Genomic DNA, 17,316 nt, shown 5'->3' with positions numbered 1-17,316 from the left:
AAATGTTACTAAAGAGAACTTAATGACTTTCTTTGCATAAATACCAACCCCGCCACCCCGCCCATTCCGATCTTTCCTTATAAAATTATAATTAGGTATGTCAAAAATCAAGCTATCATCATCTGGTGTAAGCCAAGTCTCTGTAAGTCCCAAAATATCAAAGTCATATTCACTGGCATAATTTAGAAATTCATCGAAACCGGTTTTTATGGAGCGAAGATTTAAATGAGCAACACTGAAATTGGCCTCAGATTGCCGATCCTGCAGGATTTCAAAACTATCCCCCATTGTATACGTCAACCCTTCGCCACCCCAACCCGTGCCAAACCGCCCCACCGCCCCATCCCTCCAAATTCCATGTCATTCCACAAAAAAATGCACAAAAAAAACAGTCGATTATATGGTAATATGCAAACATATAATAAGAAAAAAATGTGGCCTGATGGTCTCTAAGTTTTATCCACTTCCTACCGCGCAAAAAACCAGATGTAAACAAAATAATAATATTCCAAAAGTATTCCATATTATATTATATGCCCCCAAAAGATATTATTTATTTTTTTAATTTATTATAAACATATTGCTCAAGAACTTTCGTTATAAAACTTGTTAAAATTTATTCCTATCCTAATTACCATAATTAAACCCCCTCAATTTAATAATAATAATAATAACAATAATAATAACAATAATAATAATAATAAAACTTGACTTAAAATTGAAATCGCTACTAATAAACAATCAATTTTTTTTTAATTTACCATGAAGTATTGAAATAAACCTGACATATACAAGAACAGGATAATTTATAATGCAAATTAAAATTATATTAACATATAATTGTCATACAATGAAGAACCCCTAACAGCATAATAAGACCCCTGACCTGCATAAAGCATAATAAATATATTATTAGAAGGACATACCCCAAAAATCCTGAATCCAAGTAAAAAGAGGGAAAACACATCACTTTTAGTCACTAACGGAAATCATGTTAGCACTAATGAGCCCCTGAAAGTCTTCCTCTGAACTCACTTGATGTTTCACACCATTAGCCATGACATAAATTTTGCCCCGGGATGTCCAACAGGAATTCTTAAAATGGCTTCTTACAACCTTAAACAATTTTCCTACCGCAGGATTAAGGACTTCGGTAATTAAAAGTTTATGTCCCTTAAGATGTTTTTTATTGTAAAAAACATCGTCGCGGAGCCACCGTTGGCAAAACGAAACTATAACTGGCCTGGGTTTGGTATCAACGCCGGTGTTTGAGTTTATCGTTTTTTTTTCGCCTAGACGATTTAAAAAATTTATGTCGCTTTTTGTAATTTTGATGCCAATATTAGTGTTAACTATTTTAATAACTGTTGTATACAAATCTTGTTGTTCATGTATGCCATGTATAAGTAAATTGTTTTGATTTGTTGATATGGCCGCCTTGTCTGCTTCCATCTTTAGTTGAGCTATCTCTGATCTTAGGTCCTGTAGACTACTAATGGTAGATTTTTCAAACTCCAAAAATTTTTTCTTTAGGGTTGCACTTATATCTGTATCGTCAGATGGGTCTGTAGATGTCGATTTAGCCTTATTTTTCGAACCAAGATCCTTTTTAAAAATTTTAAGTTGACTGTCAAACTTTACCGCCATTTCTTCTAACCTATCGTTCAGCTTCTGAATATCCATTGAGTTTTTGTAGGAAGTTTCTTCGTTTTTTGATTTAACCATAATTTGTTGTTCTAACTGACACTTGCACAATAGGTTACTATAACTTTTGGAAACTATTTACTAATTTAAACACCAAAATTTTGGAAAAAACTAAGAGACCAAACGATCTTGCTATTCACTCAGCAGCGCCATCTATTATATCAATAAAATAAGTCTGCTAGAGCAATAACACGTGCTTTTAATGGGAATCAGCCGGATAAAAGAGCAAATAATTCTCATATAATAGATTTGATGAGGAAGTTACAAGAAACAGGGTCAGTACAAAACAGAAAATTAAGTTCAGCAATTGCAGTGTTGGGTCATGTTGAGATGGAACCTAATACAACTGCTCGAAATACTGCTACCGTATCTGGCGTGTATACCATTCCCAAAATTTTAAGATAATACACATATCGTGCCTATAAAATCAAACTACTACATGAACTAAATGAAGATGATTGTGATTGTCGTGTACAATTTTGTAAGTACTTTAGCGATGAAGTCAATAGAGACAACTGTCGATACTGGAGTACTAATGATTAAGTTACTTGAATAAGATGATCTTCTAGAAAATGAACTTATGTTTAAACAAGATGGGGCACCATCACACTAAGTTGCTGCCGTTCGTCATTTTTTGAACCATGTATTCCCTGATCGATGGATTGGCCGAAGAGGTACTGTAGAATGGCCTGCTAGATGTCCCGATCTTACCCCTTTGGATTTTTTTGATGGGTCGTCCAAAAACCAAAGTCTATGCCACAAAGGCTGACTTGAAGATCTTCAAAATAGCATCGTTAACGAACGTTAGTTAATAACACCCGAAATGTTCGCTAATGTGCGCAGACCTTTTGAACAACAATTATTATTTTATGGATTTATTATAGTATTTTTGTATGGAGGTCAATAAAGATCATTTTCAATATGGTAAAAAATAGGTATGGAGAACATAGTGGTTTTTATATAACCAAGTGTCATTAGAATTTATTTGCCTCAGTATACACAATTGATAACACACCTTTTGATATAAAACCTGAGATCTGGAAACGATTAATCGAAGGTCACACTCCTCACATTAATCAAATTACAACTAGAGCTGTACTTGTACTTATACGCAGATCTCGAAATGCTTCTGCAGTATCTAGTTTTAAGATGCGATACTATTCTCTTGTTCGAGCCACGTTGTTGATTGACAGCAAAGAAAGTTTTAATTAATATGTGCTTTTTGTATCGGATTACCATAAGACTAATTATGGTTAACCTATTTCTCAATAAGTTTGGAAGGCTAATACCTTAAGCAAAGAAATAAATTTATTCGATTCTAAAATTGCTAAATTTAAAATAATAATCCGCTCTATATTTTCTTAATTGCTATTTTTCAATTCTTGCTATTATTCCAATTAACTTGGTTCAACTTACCTGTGGTACATAGTTAGGCATCATATAATGGCTTGTTTTTTAAATTTTCTTTTATGATAACGATAACAAGATCGCAATCTAGTGAAATTTTAACTAGATTTCCTATTGTTACCGTGGTCTTTCTATGTAATGATACCGTCTATTCGGTACAAGCTATGTTCTACAGATCACTTGAGATCAGATAATTGATTAGATAATTGCTTTCCTTAATTTTGGGTATTGTTTTTCAGTTCGATTGCAAAATTAACCAAATGTGTATTTATTATTTATTTCGTAGGTTCCTATACATCCTAAAACATCATCAAGTAAAAGTATTTGAAATTATAAATTATAAAGACCTTTACATTATTATTACTACTTAAAATTTTACATGAAAACGACAACATTAACTTCACTATAATAAGTGAATTAGTGGAATTATTTGATGGTCAGTTAAACACTACCTGTGCATTCAAATCAAAACCTTGACCTTCTAAAAACGTGCAAATATTAACCTTTTTCACTGACATCGTCCATTATTATAATGATCGTTTGTTTATATTATATCTTGCCGTACGTGACTTGCCCGCAAATGCACCATAATATACAGATATAGTTTAAGTATAATCATAAAGGCACCCAAGTGTAGTTTTCTTGCTTATATGAACCTTAAAAAATTGTTAATTAAAGCTATAAATTCTGCAAATGTTCCGTTTATATTACTGCAAAGTCTGGCGACTGTGTGGGTTCGTTTGACCGTTTTAATTCATAAAACTCCGCTAATAAACAAGTTATGCCCGGCAAAATGAGGAAATTTAATTTGTGTGGTCACAAAAAGCCATAACACGCCTCATGTGGTATATTTAACTTATTGAATGTTCTAGTTTAAAAAACTTAGTATATTAAGATTTAATTGGCAAGTTTATTAACACAAATCCTAAATTTATATATCTGAGTATTTACAAATTTATATATTGTACTTATATATTACCGTAAGTATTAGAAATAAACTTTTGAACAAAAGTGTATTTTGAAATATTTTTTGAGTTATCATATATTATTAATAAAAAATTAAAACAAAACATGTTCGAAAAAATTATTCTTATATATTCGCTTTTCATTGTTGGCATTTGCGAAATCGGGGGAGTTAGAAATTTTTATTTAAATAACATAAGATATTAACTTCCTTGAGAAACAAGCTTTTAATCACAATTTTACAATAGCCAAAAATATTTTTTTTAATTTGTTTTAAAATATGTTTTTTTTATGTTACAGGTCAGCACTACGAGTGTGATTCTTAGGTAAGTAAATGTAGAGTATTTGCCAAAAGTAGGAACAAATCTATTTTTCAATGTAAAATTAAGAAACTAACAGAAATAACATTTGTTCGTATATTAATTTTTGTGAAATATATTCAAATTATATAGTGATGCTACGAAACTTTTTTAAAAAAACTTTATTCAAATAGAAAATGACTAATCTAGTACAGAGTTAATTCAGAATTGATTTTTTAAAACTAATTTAATTAATTAAAAAAGGTTAAATTGGGTAAAATGCTGAAATGTTAAATATTAAATTATGATGTGGTAATATAATATGATTACTATTTAGATTTATAAGGAATATGATATATACCTCCTCCCCTCTTAGAGTGAAGCATTCTCTGGAAGGTTTACTCTCGGGCATCTTGGTTGGAGAGGAACATCCTGAAAGGAACGATATTCGTCATTATCTTTGGACCAGTTTCTGTACACCTTTCTTTTCTTCATAAGGAAAAGCAATACTGCCACTAGTAGGTCTATATACAGGGTGATTGTCCATAGGATTGGTATGTAATATTTGCTTGAATATGAGGTTTCTTCCACTGAGATTATTGGATTAAGCATTGGCGTATCCAGATGCAAGTTTTCTAGTTGAATGTGAAACTTTAAGATTTTCTGGTTTAAACTCGTTCGAAGTGTCGAGGACTAGAGGGCTACCGTAGATTTATTCTTGAAAAATTAGGATTTGTTTTCTGTAGAAAATTTTGCAAAATCCCTTCTTGATTAGAAAGACTCCTTTAAGATTCTTCACGGTCGTTTGAGTTTTGCACTGTACTTCGAGGTTTTCAGATGCGAGGAAAACTGCCAAAAATTGGTTCAATTTTGGAATCATTTCTATATGATTCTCTGAGATCTGAAGTTTGTGAAAACGACATGATACTATTGTTTGTTTACCTAAAATATTGATTTCACAAGGTACATTAGACGTAGATTTCAAAGTTTTTGGATAATGATACGACTAATCTAGTACAGAGTTAGTTCAGAACTAATTTTTTAAAACAATTAATATAAGGTTAAATCGGGTAAAATGCTGAAACGTTAAATATAAAATAATGATGTGCTAATATAATATGATTACTATTTAGATTTATAAGGAATCTGATATATAACTTTCATGAAAGATTTGTAGCCAAACAAAAATTATGAAGTTTCATTTACTCGCAACAAAATAAATCTCTAAATATTGCTCGTCAAAAATAGACGCATCCAAAATTCTCGTCGACATTTTTGTTATTTATAAATAATCCGAAATATTTTGAGATGTGTTAAGTATTCGATAAATTTAAGAATTATTCCATATCCTCTACTCGTGATACTTGAGAACCATAGGATTTGCCATTTTGTACCAGTGCATTATGAAAAAAAATTAAAAGTCAATACACCCTATACTAAATCACAAAACTAAAATGCCCTAACTTCAAAACGTAAATAAAGCATATACAGAAATAAAATAATGGAAAATTCGTAACACTACAGTCCTGAAGTCCCTGCAAGCGCCGCTCGAGATCACCCTAGCTACGTCACTAATTTCTGATTTTTAAAATTGTGTGAGTGTAGATATATGTATACTAGCGATGAATAGGACCATATCCTCCACCATATCCTCTTTTGAGAAATTCATTTTTAATGCAAAAATGTTTCGCTTTAGTGATAAACTGACAACACTAAATCTTCTGTCAAAGTAATTGCTTGATTTTTGTGCAATTGTTATTTCCATGGCCAACTAAGCAAACTTCTTTTAAATTAAAACGCGACTATTGTGGATTTTAAGGGCGAAATTAGGAAAAAGTGTAAAAAACTCGATAACTATTACAGATAGGTATAGGACATACTTATCAAAAAAGAAAGCTTATCATATTGTGAACATTTTAAGATAAAAAAAATGGGTCATTCCATTTGAAAAAAATAAGATATGGTTGTATACATTTTTTGGTTTTGGATAGAGTATTGCGAACACCCTGTAGAATATTTTCAAATTCTCATAGGACCATAAAGTAAGTGTAAGTATGCACTAACAACCTACAAAAGATTTGGCTTATAGGATCCCAAATAAGTAAATTTTTTTTGTTTTTGTGGAGACGTGCAAACGTCGATTTTTTGATAAAATATTAAATATCTCACAAACGGGTAAGTTTTGGTATAGACGATGCTTGATAAAAGGTATGCAGAATTTTTAAAGCCATCCAAAAATGCAATAAAATATAGGGTGTTCCATTATAATTAAAAAAGTTGTGTATCATATCACATTTATGAATCACCCCGTATATCCAAAAATATTTTTATGTTATGCACCTTAGACAGTAAAGTAACTTTGTATAAAAAAAATTTTTTTTGTATCACTATACAGGGTGTCATTGAAATGGTGTAAAAAAATTCGGAGGGTGATAGTACTCCTAAAAATTTTAAAAAAAGTTCCTATAACTATAGGGTGGAAAATGCATATTAAGGGAGTTAGGGGCACTGAAAGGGTAAATTTAAAAAACGGTTTTTTGAAATTGTAGGCTTAAAAAACGAGATAAAATTTCGAAAAAAAATCCTCTGCCATAAATTTTGACCCAAAATCAAATGGTGATACTGAAAAATAATTTGGAAAATCGGAAAGGGTAGTTTTTGCAAGGGTAGGGGGTTAATTCGTGAATAACTTTTTTTAGGTTATTTTCTTCGCAACGTGGGTTCATTTTTTAAAAACTACATACTTTTTCCTACAAAAAAGGTACTCTTGTTGCACATCGCCCAGAACGATGGTTTTCGAGAAAATTGAAGGCAAAAAGTTTGCTCTGATGGGCTGCTAACTGGTTAAACAACATAAACTTATGAAAGTTATGGGGTTTCAAAAGTAAACAAGTAGTTATTAAATAATTAATTGAAAAATCTAAATTTCATGATTTTTAAAACATCGTATTGCTTTAAAAAAACGAAATAAACCAATTACCAAAATTCCTTATTAAATGCATACTTATTTGATTCATTAGCCTAGTATTTTATGCACGGATGAAGCTGGGTTTACAAGAAATGGAATTTTCAATTACCATAATACACATCACTGGTCCGATGAGAACCCTCATGCTGTTGTGGAAAGTCGACACCAAATTCGATTCTCAGTTAATGTTTGGGCGGGAATTCTTGGCGATAGACTTATTGGACCATTTTTTCTACCCCCGAGGTTAATTTGACACCTTTTGAAAAGTCGCTTGTTATTTATAATAATAAACATTTTAGGCTAAATGGTCAAAGTTACCTTAATTTTCTAATACATGATCTACCAGCACTTTTGGAGGAAGTTCCCATAGCACAGAGGCAGATCACGTATTTTATGCATGATGGTGCACCAGCTCATTTTCCTCTAGCGGTGAGGAATCATTTAAACCAAGTTTTTGAGAGGCGTTGGATAGGACGTGGTGGTCCACAAGCTTGGCCAGCAAGATCACCAGATCTTAATCCATTAGATTTCTACTTCTGGGGCCACTTGAAAACTTTGGTTTACTCAGTGCCGATTAATACTGAAGAGCAACTACGTCAACGCATTATCGACTGTTCCAATCAAATTCGTACAACCCCAGGGATATTCCACAGGGTACGCAGATCATGGAGAAGAAGAGCAGATGTCTGCATTGAAATGAATGGTGGTCACTTTGAACATTTACTATGAATGAATTAAGAAATGCATTATTTTAATAAGGAATTTTGGTAATTGGTTTATTTCGTTTTTTAAAGCAATAAGATGTTTTAAAAATCATAAAATTTAGATTTTTCAATTAATTATTTAATAACTACGTGTTTACTTTTGAAACCCCATAACTTTCATAGGTTTATGTTGTTTAACCAGTTAGCAACCCATCAGAGCAAACTTTTTGCCTTTAATTTTCTCGAAAACCATCGTTCTGGGCGATGTGCAACAAGAGTACCTTTTTTGTAGGAAAAAGTATGTAGTTTTTAAAAAATGAACCCACGTTGTGAAAAAAATAACCTAAAAAAAGTTATTCACGAATTAACCCCCTACCCTTGCAAAACTACCCTTTCCAATTTTCCAAATTATTTTTCAGTATCACCATTTGATTTTGGGTCAAAATTTATGGCAGAGGATTTTTTTTCCAAATTTTATCTCGTTTTTTAAGCCTACAATTTCAAAAAACCGTTTTTTAAATTTACCCTTTCAGTGCCCCTAACTCCCTTAATATGCATTTTCCGCCCTATAGTTATAGGAACTTTTTTTAAAATTTTTAGGAGTACTATCACCCCCCGAATTTTTTTACACCATTTCAATGACACCCTGTATAAGGAACTATCGTCCGTTATAGCTCTAATGGGACACCCTGTATAAACTCAAATACCAATATTTTCTATTAAATATGGTTGGATGTATCGGTAAAATAAAGTTTAAGTAAAAAAAAACATAATTAATAAAAAATATCTTTTTATGAAAAATTTTAATAAATAAAGTATAATCGACGCCTCCAATAGTCGAATCAACGCATAGGCTCTGGACTAGATACTAAGTAAGTCATGATCATCCCAATAACAGTATAACAGACCACAGTTTGTAATTGCATCAGTTGCATCTCTTTTCAGAGGACAGGGATAAAAAAACAACGTGTCACTCACTATTCATATCCTATTCATCGCTAGTATACATATACATATCTACACTCACACAATTTTAAAAATCAGAAATTAGTGACGTAGCTAGGGTGATCTCGAGCGGCGCTTGCAGGGACTTCAGGACTGTAGTGTTACTAATTTTCCATTATTTTAATTCTATATATGCTTTATTTACGTTTTGAAGTTAGGTCATTTTAGTTTTGTGATTTAGTATAGGGTGTATTGACTTTTTATTTTTTTTTCATAATGCGCTGGTACAAAATGGTAAATCCTATGGTTCTCAAGTATCACGAGTAGCCCCAGTGCTACTATTTGTAAGTACTGCAAGTTCTAATGTTCGGGAAAGACGTGCTTTGGGAGCTGATTCCACAGACCTGCACGTCTCCATAAAAGGAAGTTCCGATATAGCAATGTTCTGGGTGTCTATAGATGCACTCGATATTATAGTGTAGATGATTTCAATTCGAACACCTTACAAATTGGGGTACGGTCAATATACTAAATTCACGCATTGAAACAAATAGCGAAATATACAGGGTGTCCCAAAAGTGATGGATCAAACTCAAACAGGAGATAGAGGGAGTCATTTACAATCAAAATCACCCTCTGTTGTTATGCAATTGTGAATAGGTTAAAAGTTATAGCCATATATGTGTATTTTTTTAATTCCAGCACCTTTGTCAAATAAAAGCTTTTAAAAAAATTATACAGCTGATTAAACAATCTGTTTTTTTTATTGTACCTAGAAATGATGTGCCTCTCCAATAAAAATATGTTTCTTAAACATTACTTTTTAAGAGCACTAGAAAAACATTCTTTTTGGACTTTTTACAACTTTAAAAATAAGTACTTAACTTTGATGCCATTTTTTTGCGAAGAAAATATAAGACATGCGAGTTATCCTGAACCTTAAAAACTTCTTTAAATCATACTGATTCCAGCAAAGTACAACTTGAATAGATTATTAAAATTTCTTATTGGCTAATTAATTTTTTATTTCTTTAAGAAATAAGCAAAAAAAAATATTCCATGGCTAAATCAATATTTTGCTTTATTATTTTACGAAAAAATAATAAAATTAAGATAGTAAAGTGTCTCAAAAATGTTTAAAAATACATAAGTATGTCGACTTCTAATACTGACCAATTTATCTGCGGTTATTTTGAAGAATGTTGATTTGTCGTGTTTTTTGTCGTAAACAAAATTTAAAAATAATTTATTATAGGTAGTGTTGTGTTGTCCAGGTACTGGCTAAGTACATACAATTTTGTATTATTTATACAACTGAACACATAATGCCTTATACCGTCCGTGAGTATGCAGAAATGCATTATGTTTATGGATTTTGTAATGGAAACGTTCGAGCGGCTGAAAGGGAATATCGTGAACGATATCCTGACTACACGGTGTTTCAACGAGTGCATAACGCATACGTGGAGGGGCAGATTCCTGGAAATCCTCGCAGAATAGGAAGACCTAATGAAAATGCTGAGGCAGAAGATGACATCATTGAAATGGCATTAGAGGAACCTTCAACTAGTGTTCGCTGCATATCAAGACGGTCTAGTATTCCGAGAACAACAGTACACCGCATTCTACGAAGAAACCAGTTGCATCCCTATCATGTACAATGGGTTCAAGATCTATTACCGGGTGATTATGACAAGAGGGTGGAATTTTGTAGAGAAATGCTTCATCGTAATAGGCAGGATCCACAATTTTTTAACAAAATTTTATGGTCAGGCGAATCTAGTTTTCAGAGGGCGGGAATATTTAATACTCACAATTTACACCACTGGGCATATTTTAACCCCAGAATTGTTAGAAATGACCGCTTTCAACATCAATTTAGTGTGAACATGTGGAGTGGCATTCTTAACGGTTCATTAATTGGGCCGTTTGAACTACCAGCCAGATTAAATGGTGAAATCTATAGGAGATTTTTGGAAGAAACCTGTTTTACTTCAGGATATTCCATTAAATATTCGTCAATCAATGTGGCTGCAGCACGATGGAGCGCCCGCCCATTACAGCCTTCAGGTGAGACAGTTTTTAAATGAGGCCTACCTTGGTCGTTGGATTGGACGGGGAGGTACAATTCGTTGGCTACCGCGCTCCCCCGACCTCAATCCAATTGATTTTTTTCTATGGGGGTACTTTAAGGAGTTGGTATACGCCAGGGAAAATCGTAATGAGGAAGAGCTACGCCACCAAATAATTACAGCAACTAGATTAATTACCCAAAATGAACGTTCATTCAGAATGATTAAGAGAAATTTTATACGCCGATGTAGGTTATGCATTAGATTTCGCGGCAGACATTTTGAACACTTATTGTAAATGATGGCAAAACTATCATGTAAAACAATAAACTATTTTCTAATGTTTTTTGTACCTTATTGCAATCCACCAATCCAACAAAATACAATTATTTATTTTAAAAAATTGGTCAAAGCTGTCAATTTGTCAAAAGTTGTAAAAAGTCCAAAAAGAAATTTTTTTTTAGCTCTTTCGAAAAGTAATATTTAAAAAAATATTTTTATTAGAAAGGTACATCACTTCTAGGTAAAAACAAACAAAAAAACGCATTGTTTAATCCACTGTATAATTTTTTTATAAGCTTTTATTTGACAGTGTGCTTGAATTTAAAAAATACATAAAAATGGCTATAACTTTTAAACTATTCACAATTGCATAACAACATAGGGGGTGATTTTGATTGAACATGACTCCCTCTATCCTCTGTTTGAGTTTGATCCATCACTTTTGGGACACCCTGTATAATGAGCGGTCCTCGTATATTTAAAGACATCTGATCGCTGGAAATTCCTAAACCCCGGCCCGTTCAACGAGAAATTTTGTCAGAGAGAGGTAGGCTAACTCTCTCTGACAAAATTTCTCGTTTCCCGAGCAATGACGTGGAAAAGACGAAGACAAAAGATTACTACCGGCGCTTGGGGTTTGAATTGTGGACTATACGATAAATTTTACATGGGCCTGGTGCCAGTGGCGTTTTATGTTTTATTTCTGGTTTAGAATCAGGTGCCTTAAGAGTGTGTTGGTCGCGTGTCGTAATTTTATAAATTAATTTGTTGTTACCGTTGTGGTCTTTGTTTTTGTTGTTGCTTTTGTCGTTGTTAATACTGTTGTTGTTACTGTTGTTATCACTGTTTTTAAATACTTTTTATCTAACAATTTAAAATGCCATTGTGGAGACCTTTTGATGTTTCTGATAATGAAATGGACAATTTGGAAGTTAATTCCAACTTGGCACAATCGGAATTAAAAAAATTTAAATAAAGACTTACATATTCAAACCCAGAGAGTTGTTTTAAATATTTTCAATTGCCTAAAAAACGAAATGCGCAAGGCCTCACAAAACGACATTTTAAAAAGAGTTTGTGAGCTGACTAAACTTGCCCATACTACCATCTACACAGTGATAAAAGTCGGAGACGTCATCGATCATTCTGTGAAGAGAAAAATATTTTTTACAATCCTTCTGTGGCACGCCTATGCTTTACAAAGAAGATACCGCTAATGACCCGAGTTTTAGTTTTTCTGCTGTTCGAATTAAGTTCATATGGACTATAATTATGTCGCATCTGCCTATTATATGAAGTATTTTACTAGTGTGTATTTGATTCGATTTTTTTTAATTTGATATAGGACTAATATAGAAGTTTTGTAAAGGCCTGTATTTATAGTTATTTGTAAGTCTTTTATTTTCTTTTAATAAAGTTGTTAAAATATCAATGGTACCATTAAAGTTATGCATGAAATTTGTTTAGACGTAGCCGCCTTTTACTTATTACTTAATTACTTCATTTCTAATGTAACGAAGGTTTTCGTACCAGTATATTTATTTTATTTACCTAAATAATGCATTTTTTAAATGTCTGCGAAACCAAATTATACTTTCGATTTTATGGAAAAATTTTAAGAATTAACTTAATATTTAGTAGAAAAAGGGGTAAAATTCATATATTCAAGTGTTCTGCCAGATATGGTATTTAGTTCAATTTAAATTCTTAATTTTTTTTTATTATTTAAACTTTGAACTTATTCTTTTTCTTTTTTAGGCTTTATATTTTGCTGTTATCTTTTTAAGTCTTCAACTCTCAATTTGATATATTATATATTTCTCAGTCATTTAAGTTTCTAAAAAGATCAAATTTTAAACATCATTTTAAGAGACCATCTTGATTAACTTCCCATAGCAATTAAAATACCTTTAATTTAATATAAAACATTCTTAGACCTAAGTAGCCACGTTTTAGAGGTAAATACCTACTTTCCTGAAATCTGATAATTTTAAACATTTTTGTTTCGTAAATTACATAGTTTTCATAGCTAACTACGTAACTAAAATGTCACAGGGCTCTAATAAACTACAGTGAAAATTTTAGTTACTATTATGTTTTATAATATACTTAAATAAAAAAAAATTACATTCTAGATTTATAACCAATGGATAAAAAAATCTTATTTATACCAAAAACATTCTAAGTTAGCTATGCGCAAAAGTAACAAAAGAAAAAAAAAATTATAAGAAATTCTCGAAATGACTACCATTATACTCTAAAAATTTTTTATAAAAAGCGGAATTTAGTGGTTTATCATAAATTAAAAATTTTACTTTATTATTTTTTAAAAGGCAAAATATATTGAAACTTAATTTTCCTTGAAACCTCATTTCTTTTTTCGCGTAAATTTAAATCAGCCCAAAAATAATTATTTTTTCTATTTAAAATTCCCTTTCTGAAAAATTTTGCTTTGTCCGTCCAAATAATTTTTTAGTCAAAGTGAGCATCTTTATTAATATGGATCAAAATGTTTTCACAGAATTCGACCCTTTTCAAAGCCTGCACTTTCGTGAACTTGTATATATGATTGCATTTTAGGAATGGCTAATATTTTTTTAATTGAATAATAAAACAAACCGAAATCATCCTTAACACATCTAATTAAAGCTTGGGGATATGTATAGTAAAATATGCCAATAGATTCATAATATTATCTTCTTCATTGGTTTGTTTTATTTAATTCAGATTTTAATTAAGGGTCATAATAAACACAATTATTTTGTAACTTTAGAAACTTTCGTCGATTTATTGATGGTAGATTATTTGATCACATTAACCATGGAAATTTTAGACTATTTTAGACTTTTTGATTAAGTTGGTCATAAAACACAATGTTAATATTTTAATTTAATATGTGACTATCATTTATTAAACCATTGTGCCATTTTCATGGTTAACTAAGTAATTTACAAAATAAAAATGTTTAACAAAATTATCAAATTTCATGAAAATTTGTATTTATTTCTAAAGCGCTAAACTACTTAGGTATAAGAAGATGATATATTAAATTAAAGGTATTTTAACTGTCCAATAGAATATAAAATAAAATATAGGGTAGTCCATTAAAAAAATGCACCTTTCGCCATTTTAATAAATAAAATATATTAGTTATGCCTTAGGTTTTAACAAAAAACACGCAAAATTATTTTATTTCTCAAAAACTGCTAGATATTGATATAGGGAAGTATGATTAAAAAAGACTCAAAACTCTTAAGTTTATGCCAATAAAAATTCTTCACACTATACATTTATTTTAATGTGATGTTTCTAATATCCATACTTCTAGATTTTCCAGAATTCACAAGGTCGAGTAAATAGTAAATACTTCATAAAAAATCGGTCAATTAATCTTTTATTTTGTCGCAATGATACTTAATTTTTTTTAATTATTTCTTTTTTACACCAAACGGCGTCCAAATTCAAAATGGCAATATGCTCTTCCAGTTACGTATAACTGACTTGTCTTTGGTAAAACCATTCGTGGTTTTGACTAATTTCTTCGTTTTTTTTTCTTCCTTAGGAATGAGGTTTCTGGCACTAATTGGACATTTTATTCACATTTTTTCCTTAATAAGGCGTCGGCTATCAAATATAGAAAGCTTTAATTAATATACAGACTAAAAGGTATTTTTACTGATAATTTTTTCTAATGTATCAATTGCGCATTTCCCATTCTACCTACCCCAATTAGCGCTATTTAAATTTAATATTTCGGATAGAGTAGTTGCTTGACAAGCTTGGGATCTCCATTATTCCTAGTGCTAAATTTTGTGCAAATTACTTTAAAATTAGATGCAGTAAGGGGCTTTTGGCGTTCTAGAAACCATAAATCCGAGTTATGTTGTTGCCTGGTATATTCTTCTATTATTTTAATTTCTTCTTTATTTTTTTAAGTCCCTCTAAAAATGTTTTACTTTCTCTTTTAAGCTCACCCGGTGACAAATCAGGGTTTTGACACCGATCGCCACAGCTTGAGTCAAGAGCTATATTTTCTTTTCCGCTATAAAGTTTTAAGTATTTTGCACTATTATCCAGAGTTTGATGATCGATGATACGTAAGCATTTATTTCACCTAAGTTTTCAATAATCAAAAATCACAAGTTACTTTTTCTCTAAACTGGCTACAGATACACGGCCATGATTTAAAAAAAAAAAAAGGGTGATATAGAGGACTTTCCGGAAACGTCGCAATTCTACAAATATTTTAGGTGATAAAGCGTATTAAATCACGGTAAAAACTTAATTTTCAGAAAAATTTAATGTCCATTTACATCTAACGTAATGGTCATTAATCACCCTGCATATAAACGCGTGCAAGGGCGTCACTAAAAATCAAGCTGCCATTGGATCCGTGTATCGATCGCTTATCAATAGCATTGTTCAAATAAAAAAAGTATCGTATACTATAGAGTAAGTTATATTCTCTATTTTGGACGTTTCCTTTTTGCATTCAACCTCGTGTTTTCATTCAAGCGGTATTTTTGTTCCTTTTCTATGATAATCATCTATATTTAACATCTCTTTAAAACAGCTTAGACCAATAACTATTCGCGTTAATAATAATCATGTGGATTTTTGTATCCCTACCTATCCCATACACAGCCGCCGAGCTGTCGGAAAGCCAATAAACCGTAATTTTATAATAAACCAGCCCTGGAATATAACGTTTGTCGTTTTAAGAATGTCTCTGCTATAGCGGCTGCCATAAAATAATTTATTCGTCGCCTCTCACCGCTGCCCCGCAGCAGCTACTCGAAAGGATATACAGTAGTGGCCAAAAGTAGACAGACAAAGTATTATTTTCATATAATTGTTTAAAGATTTACCCACAGGTCCCCTAGATTTTAAATTATTGTTATTTGTAAGGCGGTCTATAAAAAGATACCAATAAATTTCAGTTAAATATTTTGCTTGCTATCAGATAAAGCATTAATATAAATATAGTTGGTCAAAAGTAGATAGACAAAAACAATTTTGGAATTATTTTTTTGTCTAGATATTTATAAAATAAAATTAGTATAGTATTGCTTCTCTTGATTTAAGACAACGCATTATTAATGCATATCGCGCGGGTGATCGTCAAATTGATATTGCTCATTGATTTGATATTAAAAGAAAAGCTGTTTGGGCAATTATCAAAAGATATGAAAGGACAGGATCATTAGAGCCAAAAAATAAATTTGATCGACCAAAAAAAATGGACATTAGAGCTGTACGCAAATTAAAACAAATTAGCCAGAATAACCCTTTCATGACTTCTCGTCAAATTCAGATAGAATTACAGGCTCTAGGGATTTGTAATGTGTCCTCAAGAACTGTAATACGAAGGTTGGTAGAAGAGAATCTATTTGCACGTAGGCCAGCAAAAAAACCATTGCTTTCAAAAAAGAATCGCTTAGCCCGATTGGAATTTGCCCGTCAGCATATACACTGCACAAAGCATGAATGGAAACGTGTTTGTTGGAGCGACGAATCGAAGTTTAATTTGTTTAATTCCGATGGAATTCAATATGTTAGACGTCCTTCTGGCCAGCGTTTGAATCCCAAGTACACAAAACCCACAGTTAAGCATGGAGGTGGATCAGTGATAGTTTGGGGTTGCTTCTCAGGTTATGGAATGGGCCCGTTACATCGCATAGAGGACATAATGGACAGGTTTATGTACAGGGATATTTTCAGAGATGTTATGTTGCCCTATGTCGAAGACAATTTACCATTGAGATTCCAATTCCAGCAAGATAATGACCCGAAGCATTCCTCCAAAATTATGAAGCAATTTTTCAAAGAAGAAAAAATACCAGTTTTAAAATGGCCATCCCAGTCACCCAATCTTAATCTCATCGAAAATTTATGGCCAATTGTAGATCGTGATATTAGGGATACAAACTATTCAAATAAAGGTGAATTATTCGAACGGTTGCAACAGAAAT

The 17,316-nt window shown here is 31.7% G+C and overlaps 1 protein-coding gene across 1 annotated transcript in view; it reads left to right on the top strand.

Moving 5' to 3' along the window:
• The window catches only part of LOC126744686 (ATP-binding cassette sub-family G member 4), a 216,363-nt gene that overhangs the window by 56,290 nt on the left and 142,757 nt on the right, over positions 1-17,316 (top strand). The window contains exon 2 of the mRNA XM_050452196.1: positions 4,375-4,400. The gene's annotated coding sequence lies outside the window, so the exon portion shown is untranslated. The remainder of the gene's footprint in view (positions 1-4,374; positions 4,401-17,316) is intronic.

The sequence above is a fragment of the Anthonomus grandis genome, chromosome 14, assembly GCF_022605725.1.
Source record: "Anthonomus grandis grandis chromosome 14, icAntGran1.3, whole genome shotgun sequence".
Classification (NCBI taxonomy): domain Eukaryota; kingdom Metazoa; phylum Arthropoda; class Insecta; order Coleoptera; family Curculionidae; genus Anthonomus; species Anthonomus grandis.
This window is presented reverse-complemented; position numbering and strand designations above follow the sequence as displayed.